The 17114-nt window shown below is 41.2% G+C and overlaps 4 non-coding genes across 4 annotated transcripts; all 4 read right to left on the bottom strand.

Moving 5' to 3' along the window:
* Nucleotides 1-3073: 3073 nt before the first annotated feature.
* Nucleotides 3074-3289, bottom strand: LOC146858689 (small nucleolar RNA U3). Its single transcript, XR_014980620.1, has one exon. It is a non-coding gene; the product is annotated as a small nucleolar RNA U3 (small nucleolar RNA).
* A 3160-nt stretch (nucleotides 3290-6449) lies between these two features.
* Nucleotides 6450-6665, bottom strand: LOC146858688 (small nucleolar RNA U3). Its single transcript, XR_014980529.1, has one exon. It is a non-coding gene; the product is annotated as a small nucleolar RNA U3 (small nucleolar RNA).
* A 3160-nt stretch (nucleotides 6666-9825) lies between these two features.
* Nucleotides 9826-10038, bottom strand: LOC146858687 (small nucleolar RNA U3). Its single transcript, XR_014980260.1, has one exon. It is a non-coding gene; the product is annotated as a small nucleolar RNA U3 (small nucleolar RNA).
* Nucleotides 10039-13778: 3740 nt separating this feature from the next.
* Nucleotides 13779-13994, bottom strand: LOC146858686 (small nucleolar RNA U3). The gene has a single exon (XR_014980205.1). It is a non-coding gene; the product is annotated as a small nucleolar RNA U3 (small nucleolar RNA).
* Nucleotides 13995-17114: the final 3120 nt, after the last annotated feature.

The following is a 17114-nucleotide window of genomic DNA, read 5'->3' as shown; positions in this document are numbered from 1 at the left end:
ATAAAAACATATAAATATAAACATATTTTTTACTCCACAAGATAATATTCCACAGATGCACACGCATACGCCTTTATTTACATTAAAGCCTACTCAATAGATCCTGGTGAGACACTGCTTTATAAATTTGCATATTTTAAATCAGCAACCAATCAAATTCAGCCTGCCTGTTCCTGACCCAACGCTGTACCACAGGGAGAGTTGGAAAATTCTTCAAAAAACTGCAGGTTCCACAAGATCATACAGATGATTTTTAATCCGAATAGTTGGTCCAGATTAGCATCTGTCAAACAGCCAAAAGAGTGACACTGATCACTAGCGAGAAGGGACCTGCTAAGGTTGCAAGCGTGGAAACAAACGTTGTAGCATTCAAGCTACCTTTAAATTTTGAACAGTTGCACCACAGATCAAATGTACGGCAACATCTTTTATTAGTTTCCCCAAACAAACTAAGGAGCATATCAGCAACAACCGGCGATAATTATCGCTAAGCGCACTTAGCGCTAGGATAATTATCGCCGGCTAGCGTGGATTATTATCGCTGAGATAACGTGCTATTAGCAACGCTTATCTCAAAAACGATAAAAATCCTAACGCTAACTGCCTAACGTGAGATTATCGCTGGAAACCCAGCGATAATGTCACGAAGTGTGGCGTTAGCTTGCTGATAGGGACTCACAAACTTAGCCATGATATCCACCTTACATAGGATACCATGGCTAAGTCAGTCCTGAAGCAGGCATAAGGAAAGTAGCAATAAAAGGGGTTATCGCTACTTTTCCTGCCGCTATGCTTCATAGCGTGGGCCTTGATGATAGGAGAAATGTCGCTTAGCGACATTTCTCCTGTCATGTCAGGTCAGGTACGCCCACTTTGCATCTCATTAGAGATGCAAAGCTGGGCGTTAGGAATCCCGACGCTAATGCAAGGTTTCACGCGTTAGCGTGACCTTGCTAATTAGGCGATCATTTTTTATCACCAGCTTGATGATATGCCCCTAACTGTTCCCCAGTTCACATGTAAGACTCTAAGCAGACGATGAACTTCGACGGGGGTCCAGACTTAGTGAAAAACCTCTTGCAGCACATACGGGAGATAACGGAACCTATCACTTTCAGAAGAGCCCTGAATGCCTGGCTATCTAAGAAAGCGTTCACATGAACAACTTGTACTACCACCCAGCTTGAATTCATGCAGCTTTTCAAAGCTAAAAGACCTTTAGGTGTCTCAGCACTACAGAAGTATCCAAAATATAGTTTATGTTTTGTGTACAGAAGACTTTTTACACTGGGAAGTGAATACTTGCCAGAAACGTTTTGTATCTAATATTTATTAGAACAGGAATTGAACTTTTCAGTATATAGTTCCGTTTTACAGCATATCCTCAAATGAAGAAAGGAACGGCCATCAACAGTAGACAGTTGTTTCAAAAATTAAACTCTGCCTGTGCCCTTCCTTTTTAGATCAGAACTTATCTGCAACACCTTTGGGCCACTTACAAATACTATTTCAATCTTGATTCTACATAACATATCAAGACAAAGAGTTTTATAACTCTATGCCAAGCTGTCCAAGGGTTACAGGAAGATATCACAAGAGCATTTTTTCTGCCACCTGGCTAAGCTCTCAGCAGATCAGTGATAGATAATTAAAACCTGACGCTGCAATCTATGCAGCTAACTAAAGTTTAATTCAGCATGATAGACTAAAGTTGAAGGCACTGGACAAACACAAGAAAGGGGACCAGGAAAATCGCCTCTTGGGGCAGGCTAAAAGGCTATCACAATATGGTCTCAACTTTGTAATTTTTACGTAAAAACAGACCATGGCTGGAAAAGCAGTCGGGCGATGCCCCAGACTCTTACAAAGCCAAGAAGAGGCAAAGGCTCTGGGTATTCACCTGGCCTGTCACCAAACTGTAAACTTCTACAATTTACGGCCTGGCGCCAGCCCACCTACCTCGTTTCATAGGTGTCGCAGCATAGTGGATATCCAAAATGGTGGCATTTGGGGTTCTAACCATTACAGCTATAGAACTTTCAAGGCACAGGGCTTATTTTACTATTTACAACCAGCTGATATTCCGATTCTCTACATGAGGCTCTCAATCTTCCAGTGTTCTAAAATACCATAGGACAACGCTACAGGGGGCTACAATGGTCATTAAATACCATCTGTTTGAGTTATAGACTCAAGTTAAAGCTGAGCTTCTATATCGAGGGGATAGAACATTTAATCAATGTGATACCCGAGGCAGAAAGTCTATACTGATATCACAACATTGCAGTCAATGAAGTAAGAATACTCTAACTTGAACCAGGAGAACCAAAAAAATGGCACTTGCTGGAGCAGGTGGCTCGTTCTGACCATTATTCGATCGTTGCAACTCCTCTGTCCCCAATGGATCTTGCAAAATTCCAAAGTTCGAATGCATCAAGCCCTTGATGTACTAAGGGTTGCACAGGAGCTTGTTGGGAGCTGCAAGATTTTGTGCTGAGCACGCAAGCTTTTATAATGAAAAGTAAACAGACGCAGTCCCTTACTTCTGCTTTGCACCGCACGAATTCCTGTGAAAACTTTAACAAATACCAAAGGAGTAATTTTTCATCCTTAGCAGTCTAAGATCCACCGCAGCCTTGTAAGTTGTAAGAAGCCAGGGTGTTACGCTTCCTCTTACTCTAAACGGCCTAACTAGCATTAGCAGGTTTCTTTAAACAGTCTATTCGAAAGAGTGATAAATCGTTTGAGTAGCAGTAGTTGCCTTGCAGAAGTCTAGGCTCTACAAATGGCTCATACGCACAATCCATTTAAAATGTACTCTTAACTATCCATGTTCGAAAAACAAAGCTTTCTTTATAAATAACATACCAAATTATCAACTGATGGTGAGAGGTGCCTTTCAAAGAGAACCTCTTGCAAAAACCACAAGTCCAAGAAAGCTCAACAGCTTCTAATAAGTATTCATATACTCAACAGTTAATTTACAAGAAACCAAAGAAATCAAAACAGAAATGACAAACTAAACAAGAAATTAGAAACTGATAGACTTTCTAACACCCAAAAATAAAAGCTAACCACTCAGTTTGTGTTCTCTTTCTCCAATCCTCCTGAAAGGAACAGGAACGATCATCAATAGCAAACAGCAGCTACATGAATGCAACACTGTTCACTCACTTCACGCCCAAAAGAGAAAACTACAATTCTTCCTCGTGGTTAGCGAAAACCAGACACTTTCAAACACATTTCCTCAGTTAAAAACTATAGAAATGATCCCTGAAAGTATAGTCTTAACAAAATTCTTTATAGCTCACACAGACAGAAAGGGTGGAAACCCTTCCTACTTACAGTAAGACAAGGTTCGGCATCATCAACGGAAATAAAAACATATAAATATAAACATATGTTTTACTCCACAAGATAATATTCCACAGATGCACACGCATACGCCTTTATTTACATTAAAGCCTACTCAATAGATCCTGGTGAGACACTGCTTTATAAATTTGCATATTTTAAATCAGCAACCAATCAAATTCAGCCTGCCTGTTCCTGACCCAACGCTGTACCACAGGGAGAGTTGGAAAATTCTTCAAAAAACTGCAGGTTCCACAAGATCATACAGATGATTTTTAATCCGAATAGTTGGTCCAGATTAGCATCTGTCAAACAGCCAAAAGAGTGACACTGATCACAAGCGAGAAGGGACCTGCTAAGGTTGCAAGCGTGGAAACAAACGTTGTAGCATTAAAGCTACCTTTAAATTTTGAACAGTTGCACCACAGATCAAATGTACGGCAACATCTTTTATTAGTTTCCCCAAACAAACTAAGGAGCATATCAGCAACAACCGGCGATAATTATCGCTAAGCGCACTTAGCGCTAGGATAATTATCGCCGGCTAGCGTGGATTATTATCGCTGAGATAACGTGCTATTAGCAACGCTTATCTCAAAAACGATAAAAATCCTAACGCTAACTGCCTAACGTGAGATTATCGCTGGAAACCCAGCGATAATGTCACGAAGTGTGGCGTTAGCTTGCTGATAGGGACTCACAAACTTAGCCATGATATCCACCTTACATAGGATACCATGGCTAAGTCAGTCCTGAAGCAGGCGTAAGGAAAGTAGCAATAACAGGGGTTATCGCTACTTTTCCTGCCGCTATGCTTCATAGCGTGGGCCTTGATGATAGGAGAAATGTCGCTTAGCGACATTTCTCCTGTCATGTCAGGTCAGGTACGCCCACTTTGCATCTCATTAGAGATGCAAAGCTGGGCGTTAGGAATCCCGACGCTAATGCAAGGTTTCACGCGTTAGCGTGACCTTGCTAATTAGGCGATCATTTTTTATCACCAGCTTGATGATATGCCCCTAACTGTTCCCCAGTTCACATGTAAGACTCTAAGCAGACGATGAACTTCGACGGGGGTCCAGACTTAGTGAAAAACCTCTTGCAGCACATACGGGAGATAACGGAACCTATCACTTTCAGAAGAGCCCTGAATGCCTGGCTATCTAAGAAAGCGTTCACATGAACAACTTGTACTACCACCCAGCTTGAATTCATGCAGCTTTTCAAAGCTAAAAGACCTTTAGGTGTCTCAGCACTACAGAAGTATCCAAAATATAGTTTATGTTTTGTGTACAGAAGACTTTTTACACTGGGAAGTGAATACTTGCCAGAAACGTTTTGTATCTAATATTTATTAGAACAGGAATTGAACTTTTCAGTATATAATTCCGTTTTACAGCATATCCTCAAATGAAGAAAGGAACGGCCATCAACAGTAGACAGTTGTTTCAAAAATTAAACTCTGCCTGTGCCCTTCCTTTTTAGATCAGAACTTATCTGCAACACCTTTGGGCCACTTACAAATACTATTTCAATCTTGATTCTACATAACATATCAAGACAAAGAGTTTTATAACTCTATGCCAAGCTGTCCAAGGGTTACAGGAAGATATCACAAGAGCATTTTTTCTGCCACCTGGCTAAGCTCTCAGCAGATCAGTGATAGATAATTAAAACCTGACGCTGCAATCTATGCAGCTAACTAAAGTTTAATTCAGCATGATAGACTAAAGTTGAAGGCACTGGACAAACACAAGAAAGGGGACCAGGAAAATCGCCTCTTGGGGCAGGCTAAAAGGCTATCACAATATGGTCTCAACTTTGTAATTTTTACGTAAAAACAGACCATGGCTGGAAAAGCAGTCGGGCGATGCCCCAGACTCTTACAAAGCCAAGAAGAGGCAAAGGCTCTGGGTATTCACCTGGCCTGTCACCAAACTGTAAACTTCTACAATTTACGGCCTGGCGCCAGCCCACCTACCTCGTTTCATAGGTGTCGCAGCATAGTGGATATCCAAAATGGTGGCATTTGGGGTTCTAACCATTACAGCTATAGAACTTTCAAGGCACAGGGCTTATTTTACTATTTACAACCAGCTGATATTACGATTCTCTACATGAGGCTCTCAATCTTCCAGTGTTCTAAAATACCATAGGTCAACGCTACAGGGGGCTACAATGGTCATTAAATACCCTCTGTTTGAGTTATAGACTCAAGTTAAAGCTGAGCTTCTATATCGAGGGGATAGAACATTTAATCAATGTGATACCCGAGGCAGAAAGTCTATACTGATATAACAACATTCCAGTCAATGAAGTAAGAATACTCTAACTTGAACCAGGAGAACCAAAAAAATGGCACTTGCAGGAGCAGGTGGCTCGTTCTGACCATTATTCGATCGTTGCAACTCCTCTGTCCCCAATGGATCTTGCAAAATTCCAAAGTTCGAATGCATCAAGCCCTTGATGTACTAAGGGTTGCACAGGGGCTTGTTGGGAGCTGCAAGATTTTGTGCTGAGCACGCAAGCTTTTATAATGAAAAGTAAACAGACGCAGTCCCTTACTTCTGCTTTGCACCGCACGAATTCCTGTGAAAACTTTAACAAATACCAAAGGAGTAGTTTTTCATCCTTAGCAGTCTAAGATCCACCGCAGCCTTGTAAGTTGTAAGAAGCCAGGGTGTTACGCTTCCTCTTACTCTAAACGGCCTAACTAGCATTAGCAGGTTTCTTTAAACAGTCTATTTGAAAGAGTGATAAATCTTTTGAGTAGCAGTAGTTGCCTTGCAGAAGTCTAGGCTCTACAAATAGCTCATACGCACAGTCCATTTAAAATGTACTCTTTACTATCCATGTTCGAAAAACAAAGCTTTTTTTATAAATAACATACCAAATTATCAACTGATGGTGAGAGGTGCCTTTCAAAGAGAACCTCTTGCAAAAACCACAAGTCCAAGAAAGCTCAACAGCTTCTAATAAGTATTCATATACTCAACAGTTAAGTTACAAGAAACCAAAGAAATCAAAAAAGAAATGACAAACTAAACAAGAAATTAGAAACTGATAGACTTTCTTACACCCAAAAATAAAAGCTAACCACTCAGTTTGTGTTCTCTTTCTCCAATCCTCCTGAAAGGAACAGGAACGATCATCAATAGCAAACAGCAGCTACAGGAATGCAACACTGTTCACTCACTTCACGCCCAAAAGAGAAAACTACAATTCTTCCTCGTGGTTAGCGAAGACCAGACACTTTCAAACACATTTCCTCAGTTAAAAACTATAGAAATGATCCCTGAAAGTATAGTCTTAACAAAATTCTTTATAGCTCACACAGACAGAAAGGGTGGAAACCCTTCCTACTTACAGTAAGACAAGGTTCGGCATCATCAACGGAAATAAAAACATATAAATATAAACATATTTTTTACTCCACAAGATAATATTCCACAGATGCACACGCATACGCCTTTATTTACATTAAAGCCTACTCAATAGATCCTGGTGAGACACTGCTTTATAAATTTGCATATTTTAAATTAGCAACCAATCAAATTCAGCCTGCCTGTTCCTGACCCAATGCTGTACCACAGGGAGAGTTGGAAAATTCTTCAAAAAACTGCAGGTTCCACAAGATCATACAGATGATTTTTATTCCGAATAGTTGGTCCAGATTAGCATCTGTCAAACAGCCAAAAGAGTGACACTGATCACTAGCGAGAAGGGACCTGCTAAGGTTGCAAGCGTGGAAACAAACGTTGTAGCATTCAAGCTACCTTTAAATTTTGAACAGTTGCACCACAGATCAAATGTACGGCAACATCTTTTATTAGTTTCCCCAAACAAACTAAGGGGCATATCAGCAACAACCGGCGATAATTATCGCTAAGCGCACTTAGCGCTAGGATAATTATCGCCGGCTAGCGTGGATTATTATCGCTGAGATAACGTGCTATTAGCAACGCTTATCTCAAAAACGATAAAAATCCTAACGCTAACTGCCTAACGTGAGATTATCGCTGGAAACCCAGCGATAATGTCACGAAGTGTGGCGTTAGCTTGCTGATAGGGACTCACAAACTTAGCCATGATATCCACCTTACATAGGATACCATGGCTAAGTCAGTCCTGAAGCAGGCGTAAGGAAAGTAGCAATAACAGGGGTTATCGCTACTTTTCCTGCCGCTATGCTTCATAGCGTGGGCCTTGATGATAGGAGAAATGTCGCTTAGCGACATTTCTCCTGTCATGTCAGGTCAGGTACGCCCACTTTGCATCTCATTAGAGATGCAAAGCTGGGCGTTAGGAATCCCGACGCTAATGCAAGGTTTCACACGTTAGCGTGACCTTGCTAATTAGGCGATCATTTTTTATCACCAGCTTGATGATATGCCCCTAACTGTTCCCCAGTTCACATGTAAGACTCTAAGCAGACGATGAACTTCGACGGGGGTCCAGACTTAGTGAAAAACCTCTTGCAGCACATACGGGAGATAACGGAACCTATCACTTTCAGAAGAGCCCTGAATGCCTGGCTATCTAAGAAAGCGTTCACATGAACAACTTGTACTACCACCCAGCTTGAATTCATGCAGCTTTTCAAAGCTAAAAGACCTTTAGGTGTCTCAGCACTACAGAAGTATCCAAAATATAGTTTATGTTTTGTGTACAGAAGACTTTTTACACTGGGAAGTGAATACTTGCCAGAAACGTTTTGTATCTAATATTTATTAGAACAGGAATTGAACTTTTCAGTATATAATTCCGTTTTACAGCATATCCTCAAATGAAGAAAGGAACGGCCATCAACAGTAGACAGTTGTTTCAAAAATTAAACTCTGCCTGTGCCCTTCCTTTTTAGATCAGAACTTATCTGCAACACCTTTGGGCCACTTACAAATACTATTTCAATCTTGGTTCTACATAACATATCAAGACAAAGAGTTTTATAACTCTATGCCAAGCTGTCCAAGGGTTACAGGAAGATATCACAAGAGCATTTTTTCTGCCACCTGGCTAAGCTCTCAGTAGATCAGTGATAGATAATTAAAACCTGACGCTGCAATCTATGCAGCTAACTAAAGTTTAATTCAGCATGATAGACTAAAGTTGAAGGCACTGGACAAACACAAGAAAGGGGACCAGGAAAATCGCCTCTTGGGGCAGGCTAAAAGGCTATCACAATATGGTCTCAACTTTGTAATTTTTACGTAAAAACAGACCATGGCTGGAAAAGCAGTCGGGCGATGCCCCAGACTCTTACAAAGCCAAGAAGAGGCAAAGGCTCTGGGTATTCACCTGGCCTGTCACCAAACTGTAAACTTCTACAATTTACGGCCTGGCGCCAGCCCACCTACCTCGTTTCATAGGTGTCGCAGCATAGTGGATATCCAAAATGGTGGCATTTGGGGTTCTAACCATTACAGCTATAGAACTTTCAAGGCACAGGGCTTATTTTACTATTTACAACCAGCTGATATTACGATTCTCTACATGAGGCTCTCAATCTTCCAGTGTTCTAAAATACCATAGGTCAACGCTACAGGGGGCTACAGTGGTCATTAAATACCCTCTGTTTGAGTTATAGACTCAAGTTAAAGCTGAGCTTCTATATCGAGGGGATAGAACATTTAATCAATGTGATACCCGAGGCAGAAAGTCTATACTGATATCACAACATTCCAGTCAATGAAGTAAGAATACTCTAACTTGAACCAGGAGAACCAAAAAAATGGCACTTGCAGGAGCAGGTGGCTCGTTCTGACCATTATTCGATCGTTGCAACTCCTCTGTCCCCAATGGATCTTGCAAAATTCCAAAGTTCGAATGCATCAAGCCCTTGATGTACTAAGGGTTGCACAGGGGCTTGTTGGGAGCTGCAAGATTTTGTGCTGAGCACGCAAGCTTTTATAATGAAAAGTAAACAGACGCAGTCCCTTACTTCTGCTTTGCACCGCACGAATTCCTGTGAAAACTTTAACAAATACCAAAGGAGTAGTTTTTCATCCTTAGCAGTCTAAGATCCACCGCAGCCTTGTAAGTTGTAAGAAGCCAGGGTGTTACGCTTCCTCTTACTCTAAACGGCCTAACTAGCATTAGCAGGTTTCTTTAAACAGTCTATTTGAAAGAGTGATAAATCTTTTGAGTAGCAGTAGTTGCCTTGCAGAAGTCTAGGCTCTACAAATAGCTCATACGCACAGTCCATTTAAAATGTACTCTTTACTATCCATGTTCGAAAAACAAAGCTTTTTTTATAAATAACATACCAAATTATCAACTGATGGTGAGAGGTGCCTTTCAAAGAGAACCTCTTGCAAAAACCACAAGTCCAAGAAAGCTCAACAGCTTCTAATAAGTATTCATATACTCAACAGTTAAGTTACAAGAAACCAAAGAAATCAAAAAAGAAATGACAAACTAAACAAGAAATTAGAAACTGATAGACTTTCTTACACCCAAAAATAAAAGCTAACCACTCAGTTTGTGTTCTCTTTCTCCAATCCTCCTGAAAGGAACAAGAACGATCATCAATAGCAAACAGCAGCTACAGGAATGCAACACTGTTCACTCACTTCACGCCCAAAAGAGAAAACTACAATTCTTCCTCGTGGTTAGCGAAGACCAGACACTTTCAAACACATTTCCTCAGTTAAAAACTATAGAAATCCCCGGCGGTGTCGGCCTGGAAAGAACACATGGATTGGTGCATGTTCCGAGAAAAGGTGGTGTATGTGGCGAGGGGTAAGCCTGGGACATGGGTGAAAGTATGGGGCCCCTGGAACGCCTACCGCGGGGGTATCTGCGCGCCACCACTGCTGCCTGCTGCCTCACCAGCCCCGTCCCCTTAGCTGACTCCTTTCCCCAGCCCCGGGCACAGGGTTCCCCCAGTCCTCGATCCGTTCCCCTTCCCCTCTTTAGACTCCTGTGGATGGCTGGGGTCCCCCATTTGGGGAGCACGTGCTGTTACTTTCGATTGCGGGTTGCCTTGCGGGTGTGGTTTTTCGTGTTGGTTGTATAAAATGAAACCGTATTGTGGGGTCAGAGTGATGTGGCCCACGACGTTGATACCTCCTGATTTTGCTTCTCTGCAACGCCAAGTGTTTTTGAATGTATGTCATATGCTCCTGTCATTCTAGCGGCCGGCCGGAAGGTTGTAGGCCCATACTTGTATATTCTTGAGATTGCAATAAACGGTTTCAAACAAAAAAAAAAACAAAAAAACAAAAAAAAAAACTATAGAAATGATCCCATAAAGTATAGTCTTAACAAAATTCTTTATAGCTCACACAGACAGAAAGGGTGGAAACCCTTCCTACTTACAGTAAGACAAGGTTCGACATCATCAACGGAAATAAAAACATATAAATATAAACATATTTTTTACTCCACAAGATAATATTCCACAGATGCACACGCATACGCCTTTATTTACATTAAAGCCTACTCAATAGATCCTGGTGAGACACTGCTTTATAAATTTGCATATTTTAAATCAGCAACCAATCAAATTCAGCCTGCCTGTTCCTGACCCAACGCTGTACCACAGGGAGAGTTGGAAAATTCTTCAAAAAACTGCAGGTTCCACAAGATCATACAGATGATTTTTAATCCGAATAGTTGGTCCAGATTAGCATCTGTCAAACAGCCAAAAGAGTGACACTGATCACTAGCGAGAAGGGACCTGCTAAGGTTGCAAGCGTGGAAACAAACGTTGTAGCATTCAAGCTACCTTTAAATTTTGAACAGTTGCACCACAGATCAAATGTACGGCAACATCTTTTATTAGTTTCCCCAAACAAACTAAGGAGCATATCAGCAACAACCGGCGATAATTATCGCTAAGCGCACTTAGCGCTAGGATAATTATCGCCGGCTAGCGTGGATTATTATCGCTGAGATAACGTGCTATTAGCAACGCTTATCTCAAAAACGATAAAAATCCTAACGCTAACTGCCTAACGTGATATTATCGCTGGAAACCCAGCGATAATGTCACGAAGTGTGGCGTTAGCTTGCTGATAGGGACTCACAAACTTAGCCATGATATCCACCTTACATAGGATACCATGGCTAAGTCAGTCCTGAAGCAGGCATAAGGAAAGTAGCAATAACAGGGGTTATCGCTACTTTTCCTGCCGCTATGCTTCATAGCGTGGGCCTTGATGATAGGAGAAATGTCGCTTAGCGACATTTCTCCTGTCATGTCAGGTCAGGTACGCCCACTTTGCATCTCATTAGAGATGCAAAGCTGGGCGTTAGGAATCCCGACGCTAATGCAAGGTTTCACGCGTTAGCGTGACCTTGCTAATTAGGCGATCATTTTTTATCACCAGCTTGATGATATGCCCCTAACTGTTCCCCAGTTCACATGTAAGACTCTAAGCAGACGATGAACTTCGACGGGGGTCCAGACTTAGTGAAAAACCTCTTGCAGCACATACGGGAGATAACGGAACCTATCACTTTCAGAAGAGCCAAGAATGCCTGGCTATCTAAGAAAGCGTTCACATGAACAACTTGTACTACCACCCAGCTTGAATTCATGCAGCTTTTCAAAGCTAAAAGACCTTTAGGTGTCTCAGCACTACAGAAGTATCCAAAATATAGTTTATGTTTTGTGTACAGAAGACTTTTTACACTGGGAAGTGAATACTTGCCAGAAACGTTTTGTATCTAATATTTATTAGAACAGGAATTGAACTTTTCAGTATATAGTTCCGTTTTACAGCATATCCTCAAATGAAGAAAGGAACGGCCATCAACAGTAGACAGTTGTTTCAAAAATTAAACTCTGCCTGTGCCCTTCGTTTTTAGATCAGAACTTATCTGCAACACCTTTGGGCCATTTACAAATACTATTTCAATCTTGATTCTACATAACATATCAAGACAAAGAGTTTTATAACTCTATGCCAAGCTGTCCAAGGGTTACAGGAAGATATCACAAGAGCATTTTTTCTGCCACCTGGCTAAGCTCTCAGCAGATCAGTGATAGATAATTAAAACCTGACGCTGCAATCTATGCAGCTAACTAAAGTTTAATTCAGCATGATAGACTAAAGTTGAAGGCACTGGACAAACACAAGAAAGGGGACCAGGAAAATCGCCTCTTGGGGCAGGCTAAAAGGCTATCACAATATGGTCTCAACTTTGTAATTTTTACGTAAAAACAGACCATGGCTGGAAAAGCAGTCGGGCGATGCCCCAGACTCTTACAAAGCCAAGAAGAGGCAAAGGCTCTGGGTATTCACCTGGCCTGTCACCAAACTGTAAACTTCTACAATTTACGGCCTGGCGCCAGCCCACCTACCTCGTTTCATAGGTGTCGCAGCATAGTGGATATCCAAAATGGTGGCATTTGGGGTTCTAACCATTACAGCTATAGAACTTTCAAGGCACAGGGCTTATTTTACTATTTACAACCAGCTGATATTCCGATTCTCTACATGAGGCTCTCAATCTTCCAGTGTTCTAAAATACCATAGGACAACGCTACAGGGGGCTACAATGGTCATTAAATACCATCTGTTTGAGTTATAGACTCAAGTTAAAGCTGAGCTTCTATATCGAGGGGATAGAACATTTAATCAATGTGATACCCGAGGCAGAAAGTCTATACTGATATCACAACATTGCAGTCAATGAAGTAAGAATACTCTAACTTGAACCAGGAGAACCAAAAAAATGGCACTTGCTGGAGCAGGTGGCTCGTTCTGACCATTATTCGATCGTTGCAACTCCTCTGTCCCCAATGGATCTTGCAAAATTCCAAAGTTCGAATGCATCAAGCCCTTGATGTACTAAGGGTTGCACAGGGGCTTGTTGGGAGCTGCAAGATTTTGTGCTGAGCACGCAAGCTTTTATAATGAAAAGTAAACAGACGCAGTCCCTTACTTCTGCTTTGCACCGCACGAATTCCTGTGAAAACTTTAACAAATACCAAAGGAGTAATTTTTCATCCTTAGCAGTCTAAGATCCACCGCAGCCTTGTAAGTTGTAAGAAGCCAGGGTGTTACGCTTCCTCTTACTCTAAACGGCCTAACTAGCATTAGCAGGTTTCTTTAAACAGTCTATTCGAAAGAGTGATAAATCGTTTGAGTAGCAGTAGTTGCCTTGCAGAAGTCTAGGCTCTACAAATGGCTCATACGCACAATCCATTTAAAATGTACTCTTTACTATCCATGTTCGAAAAACAAAGCTTTTTTTATAAATAACATACCAAATTATCAACTGATGGTGAGAGGTGCCTTTCAAAGAGAACCTCTTGCAAAAACCACAAGTCCAAGAAAGCTCAACAGCTTCTAATAAGTATTCATATACTCAACAGTTAAATTACAAGAAACCAAAGAAATCAAAACAGAAATGACAAACTAAACAAGAAATTAGAAACTGATAGACTTTCTAACACCCAAAAATAAAAGCTAACCACTCAGTTTGTGTTCTCTTTCTCCAATCCTCCTGAAAGGAACAGGAACGATCATCAATAGCAAACAGCAGCTACATGAATGCAACACTGTTCACTCACTTCACACCCAAAAGAGAAAACTACAATTCTTCCTCGTGGTTAGCAAAGACCAGACACTTTCAAACACATTTCCTCAGTTAAAAACTATAGAAATGATCCCTGAAAGTATAGTCTTAACAAAATTCTTTATAGCTCACACAGACAGAAAGGGTGGAAACCCTTCCTACTTACAGTAAGACAAGGTTCGGCATCATCAACGGAAATAAAAACATATAAATATAAACATATTTTTTACTCCACAAGATAATATTCCACAGATGCACACGCATACGCCTTTATTTACATTAAAGCCTACTCAATAGATCCTGGTGAGACACTGCTTTATAAATTTGCATATTTTAAATCAGCAACCAATCAAATTCAGCCTGCCTGTTCCTGACCCAACGCTGTACCACAGGGAGAGTTGGAAAATTCTTCAAAAAACTGCAGGTTCCACAAGATCATACAGATGATTTTTAATCCGAATAGTTGGTCCAGATTAGCATCTGTCAAACAGCCAAAAGAGTGACACTGATCACTAGCGAGAAGGGACCTGCTAAGGTTGCAAGCGTGGAAACAAACGTTGTAGCATTAAAGCTACCTTTAAATTTTGAACAGTTGCACCACAGATCAAATGTACGGCAACATCTTTTATTAGTTTCCCCAAACAAACTAAGGAGCATATCAGCAACAACCGGCGATAATTATCGCTAAGCGCACTTAGCGCTAGGATAATTATCGCCGGCTAGCGTGGATTATTATCGCTGAGATAACGTGCTATTAGCAACGCTTATCTCAAAAACGATAAAAATCCTAACGCTAACTGCCTAACGTGAGATTATCGCTGGAAACCCAGCGATAATGTCACGAAGTGTGGCGTTAGCTTGCTGATAGGGACTCACAAACTTAGCCATGATATCCACCTTACATAGGATACCATGGCTAAGTCAGTCCTGAAGCAGGCATAAGGAAAGTAGCAATAACAGGGGTTATCGCTACTTTTCCTGCCGCTATGCTTCATAGCGTGGGCCTTGATGATAGGAGAAATGTCGCTTAGCGACATTTCTCCTGTCATGTCAGGTCAGGTACGCCCACTTTGCATCTCATTAGAGATGCAAAGCTGGGCGTTAGGAATCCCGACGCTAATGCAAGGTTTCACGCGTTAGCGTGACCTTGCTAATTAGGCGATCATTTTTTATCACCAGCTTGATGATATGCCCCTAACTGTTCCCCAGTTCACATGTAAGACTCTAAGCAGACGATGAACTTCGACGGGGGTCCAGACTTAGTGAAAAACCTCTTGCAGCACATACGGGAGATAACGGAACCTATCACTTTCAGAAGAGCCCTGAATGCCTGGCTATCTAAGAAAGCGTTCCCATGAACAACTTGTACTACCACCCAGCTTGAATTCATGCAGCTTTTCAAAGCTAAAAGACCTTTAGGTGTCTCAGCACTACAGAAGTATCCAAAATATAGTTTATGTTTTGTGTACAGAAGACTTTTTACACTGGGAAGTGAATACTTGCCAGAAACGTTTTGTATCTAATATTTATTAGAACAGGAATTGAACTTTTCAGTATATAATTCCGTTTTACAGCATATCCTCAAATGAAGAAAGGAACGGCCATCAGCAGTAGACAGTTGTTTCAAAAATTAAACTCTGCCTGTGCCCTTCCTTTTTAGATCAGAACTTATCTGCAACACCTTTGGGCCACTTACAAATACTATTTCAATCTTGGTTCTACATAACATATCAAGACAAAGAGTTTTATAACTCTATGCCAAGCTGTCCAAGGGTTACAGGAAGATATCACAAGAGCATTTTTTCTGCCACCTGGCTAAGCTCTCAGCAGATCAGTGATAGATAATTAAAACCTGACGCTGCAATCTATGCAGCTAACTAAAGTTTAATTCAGCATGATAGACTAAAGTTGAAGGCACTGGACAAACACAAGAAAGGGGACCAGGAAAATCGCCTCTTGGGGCAGGCTAAAAGGCTATCACAATATGGTCTCAACTTTGTAATTTTTACGTAAAAACAGACCATGGCTGGAAAAGCAGTCGGGCGATGCCCCAGACTCTTACAAAGCCAAGAAGAGGCAAAGGCTCTGGGTATTCACCTGGCCTGTCACCAAACTGTAAACTTCTACAATTTACGGCCTGGCGCCAGCCCACCTACCTCGTTTCATAGGTGTCGCAGCATAGTGGATATCCAAAATGGTGGCATTTGGGGTTCTAACCATTACAGCTATAGAACTTTCAAGGCACAGGGCTTATTTTACTATTTACAACCAGCTGATATTCCGATTCTCTACATGAGGCTCTCAATCTTCCAGTGTTCTAAAATACCATAGGTCAACGCTACAGGGGGCTACAATGGTCATTAAATACCCTCTGTTTGAGTTATAGACTCAAGTTAAAGCTGAGCTTCTATATCGAGGGGATAGAACATTTAATCAATGTGATACCCGAGGCAGAAAGTCTATACTGATATCACAACATTCCAGTCAATGAAGTAAGAATACTCTAACTTGAACCAGGAGAACCAAAAAAATGGCACTTGCAGGAGCAGGTGGCTCGTTCTGACCATTATTCGATCGTTGCAACTCCTCTGTCCCCAATGGATCTTGCAAAATTCCAAAGTTCGAATGCATCAAGCCCTTGATGTACTAAGGGTTGCACAGGGGCTTGTTGGGAGCTGCAAGATTTTGTGCTGAGCACGCAAGCTTTTATAATGAAAAGTAAACAGACGCAGTCCCTTACTTCTGCTTTGCACCGCACGAATTCCTGTGAAAACTTTAACAAATACCAAAGGAGTAGTTTTTCATCCTTAGCAGTCTAAGATCCACCGCAGCCTTGTAAGTTGTAAGAAGCCAGGGTGTTACGCTTCCTCTTACTCTAAACGGCCTAACTAGCATTAGCAGGTTTCTTTAAACAGTCTATTTGAAAGAGTGATAAATCTTTTGAGTAGCAGTAGTTGCCTTGCAGAAGTCTAGGCTCTACAAATAGCTCATACGCACAGTCCATTTAAAATGTACTCTTTACTATCCATGTTCGAAAAACAAAGCTTTTTTTATAAATAACATACCAAATTATCAACTGATGGTGAGAGGTGCCTTTCAAAGAGAACCTCTTGCAAAAACCACAAGTCCAAGAAAGCTCAACAGCTTCTAATAAGTATTCATATACTCAACAGTTAAGTTACAAGAAACCAAAGAAATCAAAAAAGAAATGACAAACTAAACAAGAAATT

This window comes from Triturus cristatus, chromosome 3_2, assembly GCF_964204655.1.
Source record: "Triturus cristatus chromosome 3_2, aTriCri1.1, whole genome shotgun sequence".
Classification (NCBI taxonomy): Eukaryota; Metazoa; Chordata; class Amphibia; order Caudata; family Salamandridae; genus Triturus; species Triturus cristatus.
Note: the sequence above shows the minus strand (reverse complement) of the source record. Positions and strands in the feature narration are given on the sequence as shown.